General features: G+C 35.5%; 1 pseudogene; it reads right to left on the bottom strand.

Annotated features, from left to right (window-relative positions):
• The window catches only part of LOC103079898 (F-box only protein 5-like), a 150,458-nt pseudogene that overhangs the window by 94,829 nt on the left and 39,864 nt on the right, over positions 1-15,765 (bottom strand).

Below are 15,765 nucleotides of genomic sequence, written 5' to 3'. Positions count from 1 at the left end.
ATATATATATATATATATATATATATATATATATATATATATATATATATATATACACATACAGTTGACCCTTGAATAACCAAGGGGTTAGGGCACCAACGCTTCCTACAGTTGAAAATCCTATATAAACTTATAGTTGTCCCTCTGTATATGTGGTTTGGTTCCTCCATGTCTATGGTTCTGCATCCATGGATTCAACCAACTGTGGACCATATAATAAAGTAGTATTTACTATTGAAAAACACCTGAGTGTAAGTGGACCTGCACAGTTTAAACCTGCATTGTTCAAGGATCAAATGAACATACATATATGTAAAATTACTTACATAATATGTATTGTAATCACACACATACATATCATTCGTCTACCAAGCATCAAACAATTTGCATTCTCCCTTGTGTTCTGGGTTCCACCTGGTTTTCTTTCTGTTTATAGAAAGGGCAATCCCAAGGGCTTTAGGCATGCTGTTTGCTCTGCTCAGGATGCTACCTTCCCTGCCATTTTCCTACTTTCCTCTTGACATAGTTTAATTTTCATTTCCTTTAAATCTTAGCACAACTGTCATTCCCAACTCTGTTTTCACTTTCCCAGGACTAAATCATGTCCACTTCTATTATGTTCTTATAATGTATCTTTCCTTAGAGTCTTTATAGCCCCGTCTTTATTTTGGCTTACCAATTTTTCTTGAGTGCTCTATGCAGTACCTGATACATAGTAAGCACTTGAATATTTGCTGCATGTCTAAATGCATCCCAATAATTAAAATTCCAGTCACTTACAAAAAGGGTTAAATCAGCATTCACAACATACCAAATACTTTTCAGATCTCATGACTTTCTGTCTGAATCGTAGGGTTTTTTTTTTTTGTACAGGAACACATAGTTTTCCTTCATATATTTATCCATCAGATTTGATATTGACTTGTGTGTGGTAAATGCTAAATAATGTTTGTTGAATTCATTCTTTTAGGCAAAACCCACATTATAACATATATATGTTATTCAAATAATGAGACCTGTAGAGAAGGGAATATATTTCTAGTATAACATCAGAACAAATTTACATAGTCATTATTGTTGTGTTTATTGGTTTCCATCTTTTAGAATAAATCTAATGAGAAGCAGAGAAAATATGTTTGGATATTAATATGCTTATGTTACAAAGTGTGTTCAGGAGCTTCTGTAGAAAAGCAATGTAATGAGTAGTAGGTGTTTAATATGTTATTTATAGTTAATGGTTAACAAATACAAAAGCAAAAATAACAATATATATATATCCAACACTGGGAAGAGGAGAAGGCGAGGAGGGAGCAAGGAAAATGAACTCAATTTTCACAATTCATAAAGATGGCAGTCAATAGATATTATCTAAACTTAATAAGTCAAGATAATAAAAAGAAACAAACTTCTTACCTGCACTTATAGAGATAACCACTGAAACTCCTAGAAACATAAAAAGTTAAGAGATATTATCCTTGGAGATGTATCTGAAAGAGGGGAGGAATTAGATGAGAAATTGCTGCTTTTCATCATAAATCTTTGGTGCTAGCAAGGCAAAAATTTAGGAGAAAAAGTGATACAGAATTCTACTTTATGATTTAACTCTCTTAAAGCTAGTTTTGAGGCCCATACATTTTTCTTGCCTCTGGCTGTTCCTCAATGTCTTGCTGTGAACTGATTATAATGATTTTTTTTTTAAAGCAAGTGCTGAGTTGCCATGATGGAAAATATTCAGGTCTTCACACCAGGACAGTTATGGGTGGAAATCTAGGTCCCTTAAAATTGACATCTACATACTGTACTAGTATTTAGAATTTCTACGCAAACAGGAAAGGCTTAATACTTCTCAAGCTTTCTTATAAGCAGCCCCATTTAGTAGTTCACTATAGTTCCTTCCAAGGAAGTAGCATATACTGTTGCTGCTCTGTTCAGACACAAAAACATAGGAAGGATTCTTTAAGATTGTAACATTTGTGAATAGGTATTTATCAGAATACTGATTATTTATTGAAAGTAAGAGTTTTGGAGGCTCAGCAGACTGGGTTAAGTGAAGGGTAGTTTATGCTATCAGTTCCCAGAAGTCTGAAGGAGCTAGAGGCCTCTTTTTTTTTTTTTTTTTTTTTTTTTTAGAGGCCTCTTTTAAAAAATATTTTTATTAACAGACTTTATTTTTTAGAACAGTTTAGGTTCACCACAAAATTGAGCAGAAGTGGCTTCTTGTTTCTTGTTCTACATGTAAGGAGCTTGGAATTTGCCACTTTATCCTAAAACAGGTAAAAAATCCAAACAGACTGAAAAATCAACAACTCTCCTAGGATCCATAAGAGAGGTGAGGACACAGGATAAACCACTGCCCCAAAGAGTGGAGAGACATTCAGGCAGAAACAGGGAGTCATGGCTGATAGAACAGAGCCTTACAAGAGGAAACTGCTGTGGGAACTAGTGCTGGGTAGGAAAATCTGAACTGTAATTGACTCTGATGGAAGCTCAGTGGGGACAACTCTGGGAGTTAAAAGCTCAAGGGGAACTTAGTCATAGGGGGCCCCATATTTTTGTGAGTTTTACCTCAAGGAACTTGACCAGTTCCCACAGCAAATATTGGAGAAAAATCTTCTTGTGCTTCCAGCAAAGGGAGAAAAAGGAGGCATTTTGAAGTACCCAGTGCACTCTGTTCTCCTTAACAAGACCTGCTTTTAGGAGAAACTGGTTAACAAAGCCGAAACTGCTGGGGTGTTATCAAAGCCTAACTCACTTGGGGAAAGGGAAATACCCAACTCCAGCCAACTTTTGCCATCCTGTCCCACTGAAGGAGAGAAGTATAAACTGTGAAATACTTGAGAAGTTCACAGTCCAGAGGCATCTCACTAAAAGACTGAGACCTAATCATAGAACTGTAGAACATTTCCTTTTTCCCCAAACCTTACCACATTACTAAAGGCCTATATACATCAGTTCGTTTTACTCAGTACATCATATCTGGTTATCAAGAAAAAAATTACAAGGCATACCAAAAGGCAAAACACAGAATATGAAGAGACAGAGCAAACGTCAGAATTAGACATGGCAAAAATGTTGGAATTATCGCACTGGATATTAAAACAACTATGAAAAGATGCTAAGAGCTCTAATGGGTGAAGTAGAAAGCCTGCAAGAACAGATAGGCAGTGTAAGCAGAACAATGGAAATCCTAAGAGAGAACCAAAAAGAAATGCTAAAGATAAAAAAACACTGCAACAGAAATGAAGAATGCCTTTGAATGGCTTATTATTAGTAGACTGGACATGGCTGAAGAAAGAATCTCTGAGCTTGAGGATCTCTTAGTAGAAACTCCAAAACTCCAAAACCCAAATAAACATAACATAAGGGAACAGAATATCCAAGGACTATGGAACAACTACAAAAGGAGTAGCATATGTAATGTATGGGAATTCCAGAGAAGACAAGAGAGAGCATGGAAGAAAAGAAATATTTGAAACAATAATGTCTGAACATTTCCCCAAATTAATCTCAGACACCTAACCACAGAACCAGGAAGCACAGAGAATGCCAAGCAGGATAAATGCCACTGCCCCCCCCCAACAAAAACAACAACAACAAAAATGACCCCATAAGCATATAATTTTCAAATTACAGAAAATCAAAAATAAAGAATCTATAGGAAACAAAGTCTCACCTGTAGAGGAACAAAGATAAGAATTACATCTGACTTCTCAGAAATGATGCAAGCAATAAGAGAAGAGAGTGAGATATTTAAAGTGTTGAGAGGGGAAAAACCCACCAACCTAGTGTTCTATACACTGTGAGATAATCCTTCAAAAGTGAAGGAGGGGCTTCCCTGGTGGTGCAGTGGTTGAGAGTCAGGGGACACGATGCAGGGGACACGGGTTCATGCCCTGGTCCGGGAAGATCCCACATGCTGCGGAGCGGCTGGGCCCGTGAGCCATGGCCGCTGAGCCTGCGTGTCTGGAGCCTGTGCTCTGCAACGGGAGAGGCCACAACAGTGAGATGCCCGCGTACCACAAAAAAAAAAAAAAAAGAGAGAAATAAAGATTTTCCCAGACAAACAAAAATTGAAGGAATTTGTTGTCAGTAGACTTGCCTTACAAGAAATGTTAAAAGTCCTTTATAGAGAAGAAAAATCTTATAGGTCAGAAACTCAGATCTACATAAAGAATGGAAGAACATTGAAGAAGGAATAATTAAAGGTAAAAAAATTTGAAAATTTAAAATTCTTGATTGGTCTAATAGATAAACACTTTGTTCAAAATAATAATAACAACACTGTATTTGATTTTGTAAGCCCCCTATATATATATACAATTAAGTATGTTTATATATAAGTGAAATGAATGACAACAATGATGCAAGGGATAGGAATGACAACAATGATGCAAGGGATAGGAGAGAGAAATTAAGATAATTTTGTTATTATAAGGTATTCACACTACCCATGAAGTGATATAGTGTTATTTGAAAGTGGACTTGAATTAGTTGTAATGTATGTTGCAAATGCTAGGGCTAATACGAAAAAAAAGGAAGAAAAGAAGTGTACTGATTTGCTAATAAAGGAGAGAAAATGGAGTCAAGTAATGCTCATTTAAAAGCACAAAAGGCAGAAAAAGAGTGGAAGACCAAAATAGGAACAAAGAACAGGGGCAAAAAATAGAAAACAGTAACAAATGTGGTAGAAATTAATCCAGTAATTACCTTGAATTTCAATGGTCTAAATGAACCAGTTAAAGGACAGAAATTGTCAGAGTGTTTAAAGAATAATCTCCAACTATATGGTGTCTACAAGAACACCACTTTAAATATAAAGAGAGTTATACATTAAAAGTAAATGGATGGAGAAAAATATACCATGCTAACACTAATCAAAAGAAAGTAGGAGTAGCTATATTAATTTTAAACAGATTTCAAAAAAAAGGAAAGTTATCAGGGATAAAGAAAGACATTACATAATGATAAAGGAGTCAGTCCTCCAAGAAGACATAACAATGTTTAACATGTATGCACCTAACGACCAAGCATCGAACTACATGAGGCAAAATGTGATAGAACTGAAAGGAGAAGTAAATAAATCTACTATAGTTAAGATTTTAGTATTCCTCTATCAAAAATGGACAGATCCATCAGGCAGAAAGTCAGTAAAGACATGGTTGAACTCAGTAACACTGTCAGTCAACTGCATATAATTGACATCCATAGACTACTTCATTGATAACAGCAGAAAACACATCCTTCTTAAGCTCACATGGAACATTTACAAAGACAGATACATTTTGATCCATAAAACACACCTTAACACATTTGATGGAATAGAAACCCAGACTGTTTGCTCTCAGATCAGTATGGAATTAAACTAGAAATTAATAACTGAAAGATAACTGGAAAAAATCTCGAAATATGTGGAGATTATACAAAATACTGATAAATAATACATGGATCAAAGAAGAAATCTCAAGAGAAATTTAAAAAATATTTTGAACTAGCATAAAAAAGAATAAAATACCTAGGAATAAATTTGACGAAGAAGGTGAAAGACATTGATGAAAGAAACTGATGAAGATACAAATAAATGGAAAGATATTTCATGCTCATGGATTGGAAGAATTAATATTGTTAAAATGTCCATACTCGTCAAAGCAATCTACAGATTTAGTGCAATCCTTATCAAAACCCCAATGGCAATTTTTCACAGAAATAGGACAATCCTAAAACTTCTGTGGAACCATAAAAGACCCAGAATAGCCAAAGTAATCTTGAGAAAGAAAAACAAAGCTAGAGGCATATGTTCCCTGATTTCAAACTATATTACAAAGCTGTAATATAAATTGGGCTGAAGATCTGAAAAGACATTTTTCGAAAGAAGACATGAAGATGGCCAACAGGTACATGAAAATGTGCTCAACATCATTAATCATCAGGGAAATGCAAATCAAAACCACAATGAGGGGCTTTCCTGGTGGTGCAGTGGTTGAGAATCTGCCTGCCAATGCAGGGCACATGGGTTTGAGCCCTGGTCTGGGAAGATCCCACATGCCGTGGAGCAACTGGGCCCATGAGCCACAACTACTGAGCCTGCGCGTCTGGAGCCTGTGCTCCGCAACAAGAGAGGCCTCGACAGTGAGAGACCCACGTACTGCGATGAAGAGTGGCCCCCACTCGCCACAATTAGAGAAAGCCCTTGCACAGAAACGAAGACCCAACGCAGCCCTAAATAAATACATAAATAAATTTATTAAAAAACAAAACTACAATGAGGTATTACCTCATAGCTGTTAGAATGACTATTATCAAAAGGACAAGAAATAACAAGTGTTGCTGAGGGTATGGAGAAAAGGGAACCTTTGTGTACTGTTGGTGGGAATGTAAATTGGTACAGCCACTATAGAAAACAGTATGGAGTTTCCTCAAAAAATTAAAAGTAGAACTACCATATGATCCAGCAATTCCACTTCTAGGTATTTATCTGAAAAAAATAAAAACACTGATTCAAAAAGCTATATGCACCCCATGTTCACTGCAGCATTATTTATAATAGCCAAGATAAGGAAGCAACCTAAATGTCTATCGATGGATGAATAGATAAAGAAATTGTGATATATATATTGGATATATATTCAATGGAATATTATTCAGCCATAAAAAAGAATGAAATCTTGCTATTTATGACAACATGGATGAACCTTGAGGGTATTATGCTAAGTGAAATAAGTGAGACATGAAGACGGTTACCATATGATCTCATTTATGGAATCTAAAAACAAAAATCTAAACAACAACAACAAAACTGATCTCATAAATACAGAGAACAGATTGTTGACTGCCAGAATGTGAGGGGTGGGCAAAATGGGTGAAGGGGGTTATAAAGTACAACTTCCAGCTATAAAACAAACATCACAGGGGGGTATAGTAAGGTGACTGTAGTTAATAATACTCTATTGTACATTTGAAAATTGCTAAGAAAGTAAATCTTAAAAGTTTTCATCACAAGAAAAAAATTGTAACAATGTATGGTGATGGATTTTAACTGGACTTATTATGGTGATCATTTCACAATACATACAAATATCAAACCATTATGTTGTACAACTGAAACTAAAAAAAGATTCTGTTCAAGCTTAGAATTTTATGAGATTTATCTAGCATTTCTTATGATATGCCATTGCTTTTGTTGATATTTTGTGGACTACTAAGTTCTACATATTTTTCTGTTTGACACCTACTTAGCAACTTATTCCTCATTGTGTAGCTGGGCAGCTCATTTTCTTTCCCTCTTAAGTATTCCATATTTGACTCTTATGCTATAATCAAGTACTTGTTCAAAAATTACTGTAATGCATATTCAAAATCATATTTTGAATTATACTTATTATTTCACCTGTTCCTTTTCACAAAAAACATATTTTGAACTAAGTGAACTAAACAAAATTTGTGAGATGCAATAAAAACAGTGCTTGAAGGAAGTTTATAGTGTTGAATGCATATATTAGAAAAGAAAAATCTAAAATCAATAATGTAAGTTTCCACCTTAGGAAACTGAGAAAGGAGAGCATATTAAATCCAAAGTAAGCAGAAGAAAAGAAATAATAAGAACTAGAGCATAAATCAATGAAATTGAAAACAGGAAGTCAATAGAGAAAATCAACAAAACCGAAAACTTGTTCTTTGAACAGATCAAATCAAATCAATAAGCCTCAGACAGGCAAACTGAGAAAAAAAGAAAGGACACAAATTACTATTATCTGATTTGAAAGGGAAGACATCACTACAGATCCCAAGGACATTAAAATGCTAAAAAAGGAATATTATGAACAACTCAGTGCCCACAAATTTGATATCCTTAATGAAAGGGACCAATTCCTTGAAATATGTAAGCTGTCAAGACTCACACAAGAAGAGAAAGATGATCTGATTAGGCATATATCTATTAAAGAAACTGAATCAATAATTTATAACTTTCCAAAACAGAAATCACCAGGCCCAGATGGGTTCACTGGTGAACTCTACCAAACATTTAAGGAAGAATACAAATACAACACTGTATAAAAATAATTATACAACACAACTAGGTGGGCTTTATCCCAGGAATGCAAGGCTGGTTCAACATTTAAAAATCAATTAATGTAATCTATCACATCAACAGCCTAAGGAAGAAAAATCACATGATTATATCAATTGATGCAGAAAAAATATTTGACAGAATCCAATATCCATTCATGATAAAAATTTCCATTAAACTAGGAATTAATGGGAGCTTATTCAACTTGATAAAGACTATCTACAAAAAAACTACAGCTAACGTCATACTTAATGGTGAGAAACTTGAAGCTTTCTAATTAAGATCAGAAGCAAGGCAAAGGTGTCCCCTCTCATTAATTCTTTTCAACATCATGCTGGAATTCTTGCTAATGCAATTAGGCCTTTAATGGCAATAAAATGTACATAGATTGGGAGGAAAGAAATGAAACTATATTTGTAGATGACATGATCATCTATGTATAAATTCCAAAAGAATCAATAAAAACACTCCAGGAACTGATCAGTGATTATAGCAAGGTTGCAGGATACAATGTTAATGTACAAAAGTCAGCTGCTTTCCTATATACCAGCAATGAATAAGTGGAATTTGAAATTAAAAACACAATACTGTTTACACTAGCACCCCCTCTCCAATGAAATCTTTAGGTATAAATCTAACAAAATATGGACAAGCTCTGTATAAGAAAAAGATACAAAACTAATGAATGAAATCAACTAAATAGTAGAACTAAATAAATAGAAAAATATTCCATGTTCATAGTTAAGAAGACTCAATATTGTCAAGATGTTAGTTCTTCTTAAGTTGACCTATCCCCATTAAAATCTCAGCAAATTATTTTGTGATTATCAACAAACTGATTCTAAAGTTTTTATGTGGTGGCAAAAAACCCAGAAGAGCCAACAGAATATTGAAAGAGAAGAAGATAATTGGAGCACTGACACTACTTGATTTCGGGACTTACTATAAAGCTACAGTAATCAAGACAGTGTGGTATTGGTGAAAGAACAGACAAATAGATCAATAGAACAGAATATAGAGCCCAGAAATAGACTCATATCAAAATAGTCAATGATCTTTGACAAAGGAGCAGAGGTAATGTATTGGGGCAAAGATAATTTTTTTCAACAAATGGTGTTGGAACAACTGGACATCCACATGCAAACAAGTGAATCTAAACATACACCCTTCACAAAAACTAACTCAAAATGGATCACAAAACTAAATGTGAAATGCAAAACTATAAAACTCCTAGAAGATAACATTGTCATTGGTATGGTAATGACTTTTTAGATATAATGCTAAAGGCAAGATCCATGAAAGAAATAGTAGTTTTTAATTTTGTTGTAAACCTGAAACTGCTCAAAAAATAAAATCTTTATATATAAAGATTTTATATATATATAAAGACATAAATAAACAGAAAAAAGACAAAATATTGAGCAGAATATATAGAGATTTCCCATATACTTCCTTCACCCCAACACATGCATAATCTCCCCTATTATCAACATCCCCAACCAGAGTGGTGCAGTTGTTGCACCTGATGAATCTATGTTGACACATCGTTATCACTCAAACTCCATACTTTACATTAGGGTTCACTCTTGATGTTGTATATTCTATGGGTTGGGACATATTTATAATGACATGTATCCACCATTATAGTGTCAGACAGAGTAGTACTGTACTCAGCTTGTTAATTCTTCCCTCCCTCCTAACCCCTGGAAACCACTAATTTTTTATTGTCTCCACAGTTTTGCCTTTTCCAGAGTGTCATATAGTTGTAATCATACAGTATGTAGCCTTTTCAAAATGGCTTCTTTTTTTCTCTTTAATTGGGGTATAGTTGTTTTCCACTGTTGTGTTAGTTTCTACTGTACAGCAAAGTGGAGTTCCCTGTGCTATACAGCAGGTTCTCATTAGTTATCTGTTTTATACATAGTAGTGTATATATGTCAATCCCAATCTCCCAATTCATCCCACCCCCAACCCTTTCCCCCATTGGTGTCCATACATTTGTTCTCTACATCTGTGTCTCTATTTCTGCCTAGTAAACCAGTTCATCTGTACCGTTTTTCTGGATTCCACATATACGTGTTAATATATGATATTTGTTTTTCTCTTTCTGACAGAATGTCTTCCTTTACTAGTAATATACCTTGAAGTTTCCTTCATGTATTTTCATGGCCTGATACCTCATTTCTGAATAAAATTCTGTTGTTTGAATGTACTACAGTTTATTTATCCATTCACCTACTGAAGGTCATCTTGGTTGCTTCTAAGTCTTGGCAATTGTGAACAAAGTTGCTGTAAACATCCAGGTGCAGGTTTTTGCACAGACATGTTTTCAACTCTTTTGGGCAATACCAAAATGCACAGTTGCTTGGAGGTATGGTAAAAGTATGTTTAGTTTTGTAAGAAACCTCCAACTTGTTTTTCAAAGTGGCTGTATAATTTTCCATTCCCAACAGCAATGAATGAGAGCTCCTAATGTTCTACACCCTTGCCAGCAGTTGATAATACCAGTGTTCTGGATTTTGGCCACTCTAGTAGGTATGTAGTAGTATCACATTTCTGTTTTAATTTGCATTTCCCTGATTACATTTGATGTGGAATATATATTCATATGCTTATTTGCCACCTGAATATCTTCTTTGGAGAGGTGTCTTTTAAGGTGTTTGGTCCATTTTTTAATCAGGCTGTTTGCTTTCTTATTGTTGAGTTTTAAGGCTTCTTTGTATATTTTGGATAACATTCCTTTACCAGATATATCTTTTGCAAGTATTTTCTCTCACTCTGTGGCTTGTCTTTTCACTCACTTGATAGTATCTTTGGCAGAGCAGTGGTTTTTGATTTTAATCAAGTCCAGCTTATCAGTTATTTCTTTTGTAGATCATGTCTTTGGTGTTGTATCTAAAAAGACCTTACCATACCCAAGGTCACCTAGGTTTTCTCCTATGTTATCTTCTAGGAATTTTATAGTTTTACATTTTACATTTAGATCTGTAACCCATTTTGAGTTATTTCTTTGTGAAGGTTGTAAGGTTGGGTATAGATTCATTTTTTTCTCATGTGGATGTCCACTTGTTCCAGCACCATTTAGTGACCTCTTTTCAGTGTTAAATTCTGACTGATTTTAAGGAAACTTCACTTGAAAAACTAGAGAAAGGAATACTATGTCAGGCATAAGGAATTGCCTTTGGCTGGCTTAACAAGTTAAAAATTTATTTTTCCTCATGTAAAAGAATTCCATAGGTGGGCAGTCTAGTGTTCATACTACACCATGTCATCCCTGGCTCCTTCAATAATTCTGTTACCCCTTCCATTAAGCATGGTTTTATTATTGGGTTCTCTCTTAATTTCTATCCTTGGTTTCTATCATCATTTTCTTATGGTCACAAAATTGCTACTTTATTCCAGGCAGAAAGAAGGAAAGGAATAATTGTCTGTCAGATAAGTAATTCCCTTAAGAGAACTTTACATGTAGTTCTATCTTGAGAATTTAGCTCACATCTCATTAGATACCTTTTTCTGCAAGAGCAACTTAGAAATTTAGGATTTTAGCTGGAAACATTGCTACACCAATTGTGTAAGAGTAAGGGAAGAAGGGGAGACAGAATTTTGGCAGGCAACTTGCTATTTCTGCCAAAAGCTTCATCTATGCCAAAATTTCTGCTTTCAACTATTTACCCTAAGTAGAAGGGGGCACAAGATATGGGTCTGTAGAATGCCAAAGACTATAGGTATAGAACTTTTCTGAGCAATACTCATGATATTATATACTATAATAAGTTTCTCCAGGGCCATAAAATGGGACTTGTTGAGATGGAAATATATCCTTAGAGTGTCTTACTTAATTCATTATCTCTAGAACCCAGCAGAGCTCTTGCCATATAGGTAATACTGTTAGCTTTCTATTGCTGCTGTAACAAATTGCCTCAAATTTAGTGGCTTAAAAACCCCAAATTTACTATCTTACAATTTTGCAGGTTAGGAGTCTGGCACTGGTCACACTGGGCTGTAACGTCAAGGTGTTGGCAGGGCTGCATTCCTTTCTGGAGGCTCTAAGGGAGAATCATTGCCCATGCCTCTTCCACCTTCAAGATGCTTCCCACATTCCTTGGCTCATGGCCCCCTGCTTCATTTTCAAAGCCAGCAACATTGAATTTCTGTGGCTGTTTTTCTGTAGTCACATCTCCCTCTGACTCCAACAATCCTGCCTCCCTCCCTCCTTCACTTTTTTTTCTTAACATTCTTCCTTTTTAAAAAATTTATTTTATTTATTTTTGGCTGCATTGGGTCTTCGTTGCTGTGCATGGGCTTTCTCTAGTTGCAGTGAGCGGGGTCTACTCTTTGTTGTGGTGCACAGGCTTCTCATTGCAGTGGCTTCTCTTGTTGTGGAGTACGCAGTCTAAGCACACGGGCTTCGGTAGCTGTGGCACGCAGGCTCACTAGTTGTGGCTCGGGGGGTCTAGAGAGCAGGCTCAGTAGTTGTGGTACATGGGCTGAGTTGCTCCGTGGGATCTTCCCGGACCAGGGCTTGAACCTGTGTCCCCTGCATTGGAAGGTGAATTCTTAACCACTGTGCTACCAGGGAAGCCCCTCCCTCCTTCACTTTTAAGAACCCTTGTGATTACATTGAGCCCATCTGGAGAATACAAGATAACCCTCATATTTTAAGGTCAGCTGATTGTCAACCTTAATTCCCCATTGCCACACAAGGTAACAAACTTATAGGTTCAGGAGATTAGGAAGTGGACATCTTTGGAGGGCCATTATTTTGCCTACCACAGTGATGCTGGATAAAATTTCTATTAATAAGCAATAATTATAAACAGTTAACATACTGAGTTTCATTTTATCCAGCTACTCTTTGAAATGAGGAAACAGGTTTAGAAACTTGGATGAACTTGTGCAAAATCACAAGACCAGGATTTTGCCCACGTCTGTATGATTTGAAAGCCCATGTTTGTAAACATTGTGCTATGCTCTTCCTGCCTCTAATGAGTAAATGAACAAAGTGTGCAGCAAACCTAACTCTATGACAGCATTCTATGGTTTTGCATGAAGACCAGTGCTAAATCAAGCTAAACACATTTAAGAGTCTCAGTCTAGGCTGGTGACCTTTTACATGTATGATTATGAAGTGAAATAAAATATTTATTTTGTTTTATGATTTAGAATGTTTCTCACCATTTGCAGTCTGTTAAGTCCCAAACATGTATAGAACCTGCTCAGGAGAATACTGATTTTTTCATCTGTGCTTAGCCACACTGTATAGACTTGGTAGTTATATTAAAAATTTTTTTAATCGAAGTGTAGCTGATTTATAATATTGTGTAAGTTTCAGGTGTACAGCCCAGCAATTCGGCCATATACACATACATATATATATATACATACATATATATATATATACACATATTCTTTTTCAGATCCCCTTCCCTTACAGATCATTACATAATACTGAATATAGTTCTCTGTTGTACACAGAGCACAGGTCTGTTGGTTATCCATTCTATACATAGTAGTGTGTATATGTTAATCCCAGTCTCCCATGTAGCCTTCCTCCAACCCCCTTCTCCCCTTTGGTAACCATAAGTTTGATTTCTGTGTCTGTGAGTCTCTTTCTGTTTTGGAAATAATGTATTTTAGTTAATACTATTCTTTTCTTTTTTAATCATTATTATTTCTATGAACTACAGGGGGCTCAAATATTTTCAGCGTTGGACTATATTTGAATACCTTTTTTTTTTTTTTTTTCCTGCGGTACGCGGGCCTCTCTCTGCTGTGGCCTCTCCTGCTGCGGAGCACAGGCTCCGGACGCGCAGGCTCAGCGGCCATGGCTCACGGGCCCAGCCACTCTGCGGCATGTGGGATCTTCCCGGTCCGGGGCAGGAACCTGTGTGCCCTGCATCGGCAGGCGGACTCTCAACCACTGCGCCACCGGGAAAACCCATATTTTTGAATACTTTTTGTCCCAGAAAGAAACCATACTAACCAGGAATGGTGTGGGGGTTTCTGAATATATTTTCTGAATATATTTTCACTCACCTCATCCTCATTTAATTTAGCATTCATGTAATGCAAACCATTATGCTCAATATAGTTTGAAAATATTTAAGGCTGTGAAAACATGTGCCAGTTTAGTATTGTAATTGGATACTAAAGTACAATATTGGAGAAATTCATATTATTTTCAATCTCTTTCATGACACATTATATTTCGAACTGTTCACATGTACATCATTTGTTTCAATGAGTATTTAAGGAGAAACCATATTATACTTGAATATGGAAGACTAGTGAAACTGTAGATTAAAATTTGAATTTACAATATTGAGGAATGAAGTTAGAAAAAATAAAATTGTCACACTACAACAAAACTTTTCACAGTGTTGGGTTCGGATGCTTTATTGATATGGTAAATAATTTTATTCAGTAATTGAAATGGTTTTCTAGGAAAGAGAGTAACCAATATTTTCAGGTTTAATAATGTTTTATTTGGGTATGTTGAAATTGTTCTTCTAGATACTGGTTTCATTTACATTCCAAATCCTTCTTTCTTACAAAACAGTTAAATGCCACATGGTTGTTATTATAAATTCTATAAAGAATGAACAAATTAGGAAGATCTTCTACTTAAACTAATTTCACATAGTGACCATCTTTCTACATGATGACATTCTATGAATAAATGGTAAAGATTCATTAGTGTGGTTTTGGAGGCACATTTGTTTTACAGATAGAAAAGAAAGAGTATAATTAAGTTAGCTTTGTTTTCTTCAGGATTCTAGGAAATCTGGAAATGTATATTTTGAACTTCAATATTTATAGTATATATACACAAGAATATTGTAGGCTTCAATTTGATTCTCACTGTTTTGTATATGGTGATGCGTACATGTGGGGTAAGAAAGAATAGAAAAATAAGACAAATGGAAGGTTTATTATTAAACATTTTTTCACTGCAAGAATTCTGAGCAAAGTTACCATATAGTGGCAGTATTTACCCACATTCTCCCTAATAAGAATAGGGATTCCTAAGAATACTTAGGGATTCCTAAGAATCCTTTTCTTTTTGCCGTTTGGCTAGAATTGTCAAGTGGTATTAACCCAACAGTCTCATGATATACTCAACAATCAGTATTTAAAATATTATTATTAGAACATTTAAACTATAAATACACAGATACTCAAGGGCAGGAAAATGTCTTATTTGTCCTTTTACCCCCCAGTGCTTATCATGGTGCCTGACATGTTGGGAGTACTCAATACGTGCTTGTTGAATGAAGGAATAAATTAATGAAATCATAAATGTTTTTCTCTTCTAGGTACATAAAATGTTTTGTTTATTCTTGCTGAGCTAAGTTACCTCATTTATAAATTGGGAACCTGGATTAGATTGTCTCTAAGACCCTTTCTAGTGTCAGCATTTTGTATCTCTATGGTCTTTTCTTCATTTGGTGTGGAAGATAATGGAGGCTTTCTTCTTTCTCCCTCAGTCATTACCTCTGCCTTGATGGCAGAGAAGATAGAGACTCCTGGATAATAAGGTCTCTTCATCCTGGTAGGTTACTTGCTGATCCTAATTGTTGATGACAGCAGTGGGAGGTGGATTTCGATGGATGGCAAAGACTTCTAGCAGCTTCCACTCTCCTAATCCCATGGTGATTGGGTTATTCAACATAACGTTCTTCACACTTTCTTTTTTCCTG

The sequence above is a fragment of the Lipotes vexillifer genome, unplaced genomic scaffold, assembly GCF_000442215.2.
Source record: "Lipotes vexillifer unplaced genomic scaffold, Lipotes_vexillifer_v1.1 scaffold1056, whole genome shotgun sequence".
Lineage (NCBI taxonomy): Eukaryota > Metazoa > Chordata > Mammalia > Artiodactyla > Lipotidae > Lipotes > Lipotes vexillifer.
The sequence above is the reverse complement of the archived record's forward strand: the minus strand, read 5'-3'. Positions and strand labels throughout refer to the sequence as shown.